A 10,208-nucleotide genomic window follows, 5' to 3' on the forward strand; every position below is an offset into this window, starting at 1 on the left:
AGGATACATATGCTTTGTTTCAGCTTGCCATGCTTACACTCAATAGATTATTTGTTCTCATTTCAGAGTTGTCTTAAAAAATCTTAAAAAACCTTAAAAAATTCTTAATTATTCGATTTTTTCCTTATGTATGAGATTCTGTAATGTAATGTGCATTTTGATATAATGTGTATATTTTGTTGACACTGTGTGTAACTTTTTTTCTCTGGGGTGTTGTCACGTGAGGACGCTGATTGGTGCCGAGGTTATTTATACCGCCTCCTCCCTCACACACACCCTTAGAACCTGACGAAGGTCTCAGGACCGAAACGTTGTTCAATAAAACCTCTGCAAGTGATGACAGTGTGCGGGAGCTTTTTCTCATGTTACTCGACCACCTGGTCTTCTCCTACGCACCTGTCCGTCCGTGCTGGTGTGCACAAGTTTCAGCCTAGAGTTGTCTGACTGAAATGAACTTATAGACAAATCAATTCCCCCATAGAAGAACTAATCAGAATTTGGAACCTGTCAATCCATCAGTCAGAACTTGGTGTGTGTGTGTTTGGCAGGAGCAGGAGACTCAACAAACTCAGGACAGCTCTAAAACGCTACAGACAAAGTTGCAGCGGGTTAAGCAGCCAAAGAACAGGAAGAGGTAGCAGAGTCGGCAGCGACAGCAGCAATGAAAACATTTGCAGCAGCTGTGAAAATGTAATTTATTCCTAAAATGATATCTAAGCCAATGGAATCAACTGATGAATTGGTCTCATGTTTATGTATTGTTATTACTAATGAGCTGAACAGACAAATGAATCCATCCTACACAGAAACTAGTCAGATGCTCAACTTCAACAGACTGTGAACCACTGTGATTTCTGTTTTGTTCCTGTCGTCTAAACACTGGGACCAAATCAGTTTGTGTCTTGTTATCAGTCCAGAGCATTGTCTGTAATGCTTACACTGGTAAATGGTTTCATTATCATGAGCAGGAATTGTCAAGATGAGTTTTCATGTAAAAAGTCTCAGTTTGTGTAAATGTCCTAGAGTCTAAGTTTGTTTAGCATATTTCTTTTTGGATGAGGTTTAATTCTGCTTCCCAAATAATGTCCTTCTGTATTATTCTATATTGTCTGACAAAATATGAATATATATATATTTTTAATCATGAATAAGCTGGGTGTCAATACATAGGTTAAAACCAATAAAATGTAGATGGACAAAATAAAAAGGTTTGTTCAGTGTGTCTGCAAGTTCTTCTTCCACTATTGAAAGTAGAATGGGATTTGTCAATAATGTACAGCTTGTGCATGTGAATACATTATTGCCCACGTCATTTTTGAGCCCACTTGCAAAAGCTTGACCAATTTAGTAGCTATATGTTATGAAAAACTAAATCAACGTGTGCACACACTGGTAACACTCTCTTTGTCCCATCTTATACTGCCACCTACAGGCGACACGTGGGTTGAACGCTTTCAATATTAATGATTATAATAATTGGAACTGAAGCCTGATACCTAAGCCAAAGGAATCAGCTCATAAATTGGACTCAGTTAATTGATTTTGTCTATTACTGCTGTTATTACTAACATAGGCTACAGTGGCTAAATGGATGGAAAAGGAAAACACAACTGAAGCCTGACCTGGACACAGGTAAAAAGTGTGAAATAAACAGTTAATCAGTTCCCTCTTGTGGCCAAATATATAAATTGAGCACTGAACTTAAAAAAAATACTATAAGGCAAGATGTGAAGCTTCAGTCAGTGTATTGAAACAATTGTAGATGAAAAGTGCTCTGGTGAATTTAAACCAATGCTGAAGTGTCAGGTAACTTATTAGAGTACAGTTAGCTGACACTTGATGTGTGTGATGTAACATATTTGTATTGTAATGTAATGATAGCCTATTTGTTTTACTGTAATTTTATTTGTGGACCATAGGACTACAGATAGCTCCAGAGCTAAATCTGGCGTATTTACAAGTTTCTGTCGGGCTATGTTGACGAATAAATCCCCATGACAAATGAAATGAAATTAAATCTAGTCCTTGAATCACATTCCAGTGAACAATAAAATAATCAAATTTTCAATTCTTAATTCTTAATTCAATTCTACTTCTTTTTGGGTAGGAAAGGGGGTTTGGTTAGCCTAGAAATCTAGACGCACCCTAGCGGCAACAAATATATTTGCTCCGTAGGCAGTAGTCGAGTTGTAAAAAAAATTCAGGGGGGATGGTCAATTTTTTTCACCTTATTAAAAAAAAAGGGGGGGGGTAGTGTAATTCATGTAAACTATATTATATAATTTATTATTATAAAATTATAAATTATATATAAATATATATATTTTATTATTATTATGGAGCTTCTCCACTAGTACCAACTCAGCTGGGCTTTAATTGATTTGACATCTATCTAAAGCACTGTAGGGGGGTCTGGGGGCACTCCCCCAGAAAAAAAATGTGATTTTTAACACATAAATAAGGCATTCTGGTGTACTCTGAGGAGGAAATAAAGGGAAAAGACAACATTGCTTCAGATAAAACATTTAAAAAAGCCATTTAGTAGGCCTACTGACTAAGGTTCCTTTCATTGTAATGACAATAATGGCTAAGTGTATGAAAGTGAACTCAGAACTGGTCTAGTGTGGAGCTGTGGCTGGAGAGCAAAAACAAAACTCTGACCGAGAATAGTCACTCCTCGCGCTCATAGACGTTGATGTAAACACAAAATGTAAACACACTAACATCAGTGGGTCACTTGCAGCACCACGCCGGACCGGACCGGGCCGGTCCACTGACCCACCGGCGGTCTGCCCCTGCTGGCGCGAGTCACCACGACTGCAGAAACTTCTCCCCTTTTCCGTGATTCGGAACCGCTCGGAACGCTATCTATCGCTAGAGTTCAGATTGTTACCTTGGTTACCTGGCTGTTAACCAATAAAACACGGAGGAGGATTCTCGCTTCTACAACACTTCTCTCTGATTGGTCGTGGCGTCATGCCTGTGTTGCATTCACTGTGACCGGGAAATTACAAAACTACCTTCTCAGTTAATGTGCGCTTCTGTTTAACTCCGTCTGAGAAAACATCCTGGACCTGGGCTATGTAAGAAATGTTCGGGGGGAATGCCCAGGCCAGGCGACAGCCTCAATATAATTATAGTTATGTCCAACATTTATTGTAAAAAGGGGATGGAGAGGGGGGATGGCATTTTTACAGGGGGGATGATTTTGATCGTTTTTATTTCAGGGGGGATGCCATCCCCCCCCATCCCCCCTCAACTCGACTACTGTCCGTAGGTGGGTCTATAAACGAGCCATAGGAACTTTTTGAGTCTCGAACACTGTTTGTGTTCACCAATCACAGCGCTCTATCTGTTTAGAGAGTCGTTGGGCGGGCTTAACGCCATGGCGACATACATTTTAATTGGCTTGTCAGGCTAACGTCATCCTGCTCTTTGCTCTGATTAGTCGTAGCGCTCAAGCGCTACACTATTGGTGCAGAGGCAGTTTGAAAGACAGCCTTCATCCCGCCCCCTGGATTGAGCCGAGGTCTATCGGTCGTTGCCAGACTAGACATTTTAATGATATTGTCTGGCTTGTCAGGCTAGGGTTCGGTCATCCTGGTGAAGAAAGAGTGAGAAGACAAAGAGGAACAATGAACTTCTGACAAAGTACAAAAGTCTCTCGTCTCTCCTCTGCTGGCAGGAGGTCAGGTCCCTTTCTCGCTCTGAGGCAGTTTCCTCGGCCAGATCAAACCACTTTCTTCCTCCCCACCTTCTTGTTGAGTTCTTCACATTATCTGTCAGTCATACACATCCCTATATGGCCATCTTTTCATTGTGGCTTGTTCTGCAGAGAGTGCTACTTTTCTATTTACATGACAAAGTCATTTGACTATCTTGTTCATAAACAGTGGTATCAGGACTTCTCATTTTGATGACACTGACCGTTTCATTGACATGAATACTTGCTTTTGAGGAATGAACTATCCATTTTGAGCAAGTGATGCGCTTTTGCAGGTTTTGCAGTTTGTACTGTTGTGCAAATGTTAATAGTGATGTGAGAAATGCAGCGACTGAGAAAAACTGTAAGCTACAGTGGGACAAGAACTTTTTACAATTAGACTTCTGTGTATTACAGCAATTTACTTACAGTAAGGATTTGCCATATTTACAGTATGGTACTGTGCTACAACATTTTACAAGTGGAAAGCACTTTACAGTAACAGTATTATACACTACTATGGGTTGATGCAGTATATGTACTGTACATTACTGTTTTTACTCTGCACCACATAGGATTACAAGACAACCTCACAGAGGTGGAAGAGGGCCACTTTTTACTCTGCAACAAGAAGAAGCCATTTGTGCAATGGTGATTGCAAACAATGAAATGCAGAGAGAGATACAATGCAAGGATGACATTACCATTGGGAATTCTTCCTCCCCACCTTCTTGTTGAGTTCTTCACATTATCTGTCACTCATACACATCCCTATATGGCCATCTTTTCATTGTGGCTTATTCTGCACAGAGCGCTACTTTTCTTTTCTACGCAACTTGCTATAAAACTCTCCTCTGCCGAACAACATTTCCTCTGTTATACACCAGTGGTCATACATATCTTTATTTAGTCTCATTACTTTTATCATTTATCAATTACAACATTTTTACTTCAAAGGCAACAAACTGAACTAATTTACTACAATAATCCTCTGAGTTCTTAAAATTAATACATTGATTTAAAAAGTCCAGTTCATGCTGTTAGGAGGGCAGTCCTGAGATCTCAGCCCCATTTGACACTGGAAGATATTTGCAATGGAACGGTTGGCAGGTTAGTGTAACAATGTTGTCACCTTTATACTCATAATTGTTTGTAATTTGTTTATTTGTTTTTACCTGTAATAAATGTGTGTCATATTCAACTAAGTTTTTCTTATGAAAGGTGACTTCACATCTACCTGATTCTCTTTTGATAGTGATCTAATTGTGATAGTGAGTTATTTGAATGCCACTTCAGGTTTTAGTTTTTTGCGTGTAGCTCATCTGTTATAAACCAGTGGTCATACATATATTGAATCCATTTCAATTGTTACAATTGACAGAGTGATTTTGATGAAAACTACAGTATGGCCAAACAGACAGGAATGTCTGGATGTGCAGGAAAGATGTGCAGTACTCTATATGTTCAGTTACAATACTGCAATACAGTTGTGCACAGCTCCACCGAAATGATGTTTCTTATGTTTGTTGTAAATAGATGACTATAGTGCATTTTTCTTTTGCACAATGCTGTAAACAAATTAGAATTTCAAAGAGCTGCAGTAAAAATGTGAAACATAAGTATTCAGTATGTGTAACTTCACTGTAATTTTCACATGGCTGTACAACTAGTGTGTAGTGCTGTCTTGAGCATTTTCAGGTAGTGTCACCAAGACCTGACTTTTTTGCAATGGAAAACTTTTAGAGAATAAACTGTCATAATGAAAACATGACAAAGCCATGTGACTATCTTGTTCCTAAACAGTGGTATCAGGACTTCTCATTTTGACGACACTGACAGTTTCATTGACATTAATACTTGCTCTTGAGGGATGAATGATCCTTTTTGGGCAAGTGACGTGCTTTTGCAGGTTAAACGGTTGTTTATTCCTATTTAATAAACTTTTCTGTTGGTGTTTACTTTACCATGTGTGATTAACAGTTTTGAAAAAGTGTTGAAAAACGGGTCATAGCGTTCATTAAATACAAAAAACAAACTGTAATTATTGTGTAACATGAAGAAATTCAGAAATTGTTGGTTAATGAGACACTTGACCTCTATATAGCCTAATATAAGTATTTTTACTATTTACTAAAGTCATGCTTCCAGAGGCTTTAAAGATGTAATTTATAGGAGATTGTTGCTTTATAAATGTCAGTCTTCTCTCTGACTAACTGTCTTTATATCTGTCTTCTTATGCAGGTTTAGATGGAATATGGAAAAATAATAAAGTCAATCAAGCACTTGCTGTGTTCAGTATTGTGCTTATTTTTGCGGAAAAGTTGGTGGAGTCTGAGTTTTCATGTCCTTGTGATCCTCGACTGAACAGTTGGATTGTGGCTCTGTACTTTGCTGTTCCTGCTCTTCTCATCTCCTTCGTGATGTATTTCATGCTAGATCTGAACGAATCTGACCAAGCAAACAAATCTGGCTCTAACTCTAAATTTGTGAGCGGCATGTTGATAAGCTTCATCCCTGCCTTAATGTGGGTGAGCCTGCTGCTTTTTGATGGCCATTTCCTCACCTGTGCACTAACAGACTGGCCAGGCACGTATGTCACTATTGGAATAAACGGCCAAAATGGTAATCACAGATGGTGTGAGCCAACAAACACAACAACAAACAGCACCTTAAGACAGGAGCTGTTGTTCGGGACTCAGTGGTGGCTTGGTGTTTCTCAGGTGAGTCAAACAAACTGTAATATCTAAACTGGAATTTGTACAACAGTGTTGATACACAACTTAATCTCATATGTTCTTTGTTCTTCTCATATTATTGTCTGTGGTTTAGGGAGCTGGACTTGGTGTGCTTGGACTTGGTATTGTGGGAATCGTGGTGTATAAATGCTGTTTCTGTGGCCAAAATTCTAAACAGGTAACACAAGAGAATGACGATGTTAATCCAGTTTCACATAATTATCTTTACATTAATGTTATAAAGGTTGAAGCAGGGCCGCCCCTGGCCAAATTGGGGCCCTAAGCAAAATTTTATTTGGAGGCCCCTTCCCCGACTGACGTCAATAGTTACAAAATGACTGTATAATGATATGCCATTTAATTTGACAACATTTATTACTAAGAACCAACCCCCCCCCCCCAAAAAAAAAGTAACTTCAATCTGAATGTCCTACAAAAAAAACTATTAACAGCGTCTTTCAACATTACAAGCATGTGTGCCTTTCATCTCACAGAATTATGTTTACACACATGATTATAGAGGGGCAGGAGCTCAACACCATAAAAGGGCAGTATGTGCAAAGCGCCTGCCTTAATAACAAATCAAATAAATTAAATTAAATTACAGTTACGGTTTAAACTGTAGAAAAAGCAGTCAACATGCTGATCTCAATGATTTGTTTATGAAGCATAGCTAAAGTAGCCCAAACCTATATTACTATACCTATACCTATACCACAAGTTTAAGTCGCTCCACTGTCTCGTCTCATCTATGAGCAGCAGCACACAGGGAGTTATCGATGAGGCAGCAGCTCTGCCTCTCTGGACGTGCATGTGAGGGAGCCGCCCCGCCCCTCAGTGAGAGACAGAGGGAGCAGCAGCGGACAGAGACGCAACTTATACCCCTTTCCCACTGGCCAAAAAACCCGTTTAAACCCGCTAACAATCGGCTTTTGGTAGCAGTGGGAAGGGCGCACCGAGCTGCGTCGACCCGCGTCGACGCGGGTTAAAATCGCCTTTAATCGTCTCGGCTCTGCTCGGCTTGCAGTGGGAACGCCAGACCCGCGTCAACCCGCTAATTTACGTGATGACACTGAACGTTACGTGACGCCACGTCATCGCGCTGGTCACGTCTCATATCACGTACCAAAACAAAGCTCTGCTCGCATACGAGACTGGGATCAAAAGATCAAAGAACACTGACCGAAAACGATTGAAAAAAAAGAAAAGAAACGACAGTGTGTTTAACTGACGTGTTGTGCCGCGGACGAACCGTCATATGGCCTCGGCAGACTCGTTGTCCTCCGCGGTCCTGGTGGTCCAGGTCGGCCAGACGCCTCGTCTGCCTCAGCCGACAGACCTCCGCGGCAGGCGGCTGTGGCATGACTCGCACCGCGGATGAGAGCGGGGCAACATGGTTGCTCTTTCTGATCCCCCCGGGGTCAGACTCGGCTTATTTTGGTCAATGGGAAAGGGGCCAAATGCCGATTGTTAGCGGGTCGACCCGCGTTTAAAAAACCTGCGTCGACCCGCTAATTTTAGTGGGAAAACGGCTTTACTGTATGGCTCAACACCCTATAGTCTATTCAATAGAAAAAGACGACCACCGCACACTGATAAGACTCAGCTGATATACTTTTATTATGAACAACGCGTTTCGCTTTCAGCGTCGTCAGGTTCGCCTCTGGCGTTGCTGAGTGTGTTCATATACCTTCGGTCACATGACCTAAACCATACACAGATGGCAACAAAGTTTTAAAAGACTTGTGAGTATAATAGGATGTATATGTACAATATAGCAACACTCAAATAAATTAAAAAGGGAAACAAGACACCCATCACATACAATAGAATACAATAGAGTACAATATAATAGAAAGGCCTACACACACACACACCATACCGCGACGCGTCTCAGGATGACATGAAGCGCAGTGTGCGCGGTGCGCCCGGGGTGAACATCCTTTGCGCATTTGTGGAGACTATCCTGGCGCAATAGGGGGCCCCCATGGATCGCGGGGCCCTACGCACAGCGCGTAGTCTGCGTATAAGGAGGGGCGGTTCTGGGTTCAAGCAACTTCCATGAATGACCTTGTTACACATATCACATTTTATTTTTTATTTATGTATGTGTGTGTGTGTGTGTGTGTGTGTGTGTGTGTGACTAAACCAACTCAGGACGACACACTACATGAGAGGTTGCAGAAGACCAAAGAGGCAGCCGAAAAACTAGAAGAGGAAGCAACGTCAACACAAGCTGCAGCAGAAGCCGTACTAAATGAGCCAACAGTTAAAACAGCAGCAGCAGTAAAAGAGTTAGCAGAAGCAGCAGAAGCAGCAGCAACAGCAGCAAAGACTGTTGCTGATGCTGCTGCAAAGGCAACAGCAGCAACAGAGTCAGCAGGAGCAGGAGGACGAGCTGAGAGAGGACCACGACGACGAATGGGAACGTATCAAGCCATGAGGACAGCAGGGGACAGCGATGAATTAACTCTACTCTTACAAAAGTAATATTGTTTATTATTTCTGTTGGTATTGATTTTAATAATGAGCTTAAAAGAAAAATTAATCCCCTCTAGGTCAGAATATTACAGTTTTTTACGATCCCTATTACTCGTTTTTCAATACCTTTAACACTTTTTCAAAACTGTTAAAGCACAACACACTTGTACACAACACACAATTGCCAGAACAGTGAATTTCTTGCTCAGAATCACATAGTGTAAACTAAACACAGACACATATTTTCAAAATAACACAATGCACCAAAATCTACGGAAACGCACAGCAACATTTCGACAGGAACATTTGCACAATTAGAACACGAGGTCATGTTTTGACAAACAGTGTGAAATAAATTAATAAATTTAGCAGTTAAACTTATTTCACATTGTTTCTTGTAGTCCAAGTGTATTTCAGCATAGACAAAAACACTTAAGAAACAACGTTGTGTGTACAAATATACTGTGTGTGTGTGTGTGTGTGTGCGTGTGTGAGTGTGTGCAAAGACACAGCAGGTAAAAGCAGCCAGAAGACCTGAAGCAGTAGAAGCGGGCGAAAGAACACGTTTAATTAGTACGACTTAAATCTTCAGTTGATGCCCAAACTTAATTAACTAAGTTGTTGTTATATCTAACGTACTGGATGGACAAATGAATTCTTTAGTCAAAACAACAGACTATGGACCTCTGAGATTTCCCTTTTATTCATGTAACCATAGATCCAAATGTTGTAACTGCATTTTCTCAAATTTATTTTCGCTTTTTTCCAAATAGGCCAATAAGTAGCAACCCTGTTAATTGTAATGTTTATTGTGGTGAATGGTTTCATTATATTGAGCAGATTTTGTTAAAGCAGAAGTAAGCGATCCGGTGGTTTTGGCTAACTTCTTGTCAGCCGATGGAGTTAGCAGTCCCCGCCCTCGTCCCTACGTCACCACATTCACACGCATCCCTTGGCTGCACACACAGAGAGGACCGCCCCTTTATGCCGTTCTCTCTCCTCATTGGATAAAGGTTGTAGGATACAAGGAAAGTTTTCTCCTCGGCTTACAGCAGAGCAGAGTGACTGACAGACCTGTGTTTCAGACCAAATACTCTATGTAAGTGATTGCTGTCGGAAGATTTATATTAACACAAACATTCACCTTACTTCTGCTTTAAGATCATTTTTCGTGTAACAGGTGTCACTTTTTTTTTCGAATAAAGGTTTTCAGTGTTTTTCCAACACGTTTCTTTTTGGACGAAGTTTAATTCTATTTTTTTTGGGGGGGGGGGGGGCTTTTTATTGCC

The sequence above is a fragment of the Trachurus japonicus genome, chromosome 15 (genome assembly GCF_045865225.1).
Source record: "Trachurus japonicus isolate A0001 chromosome 15, Traja_1.0".
NCBI lineage: Eukaryota > Metazoa > Chordata > Actinopteri > Carangiformes > Carangidae > Trachurus > Trachurus japonicus.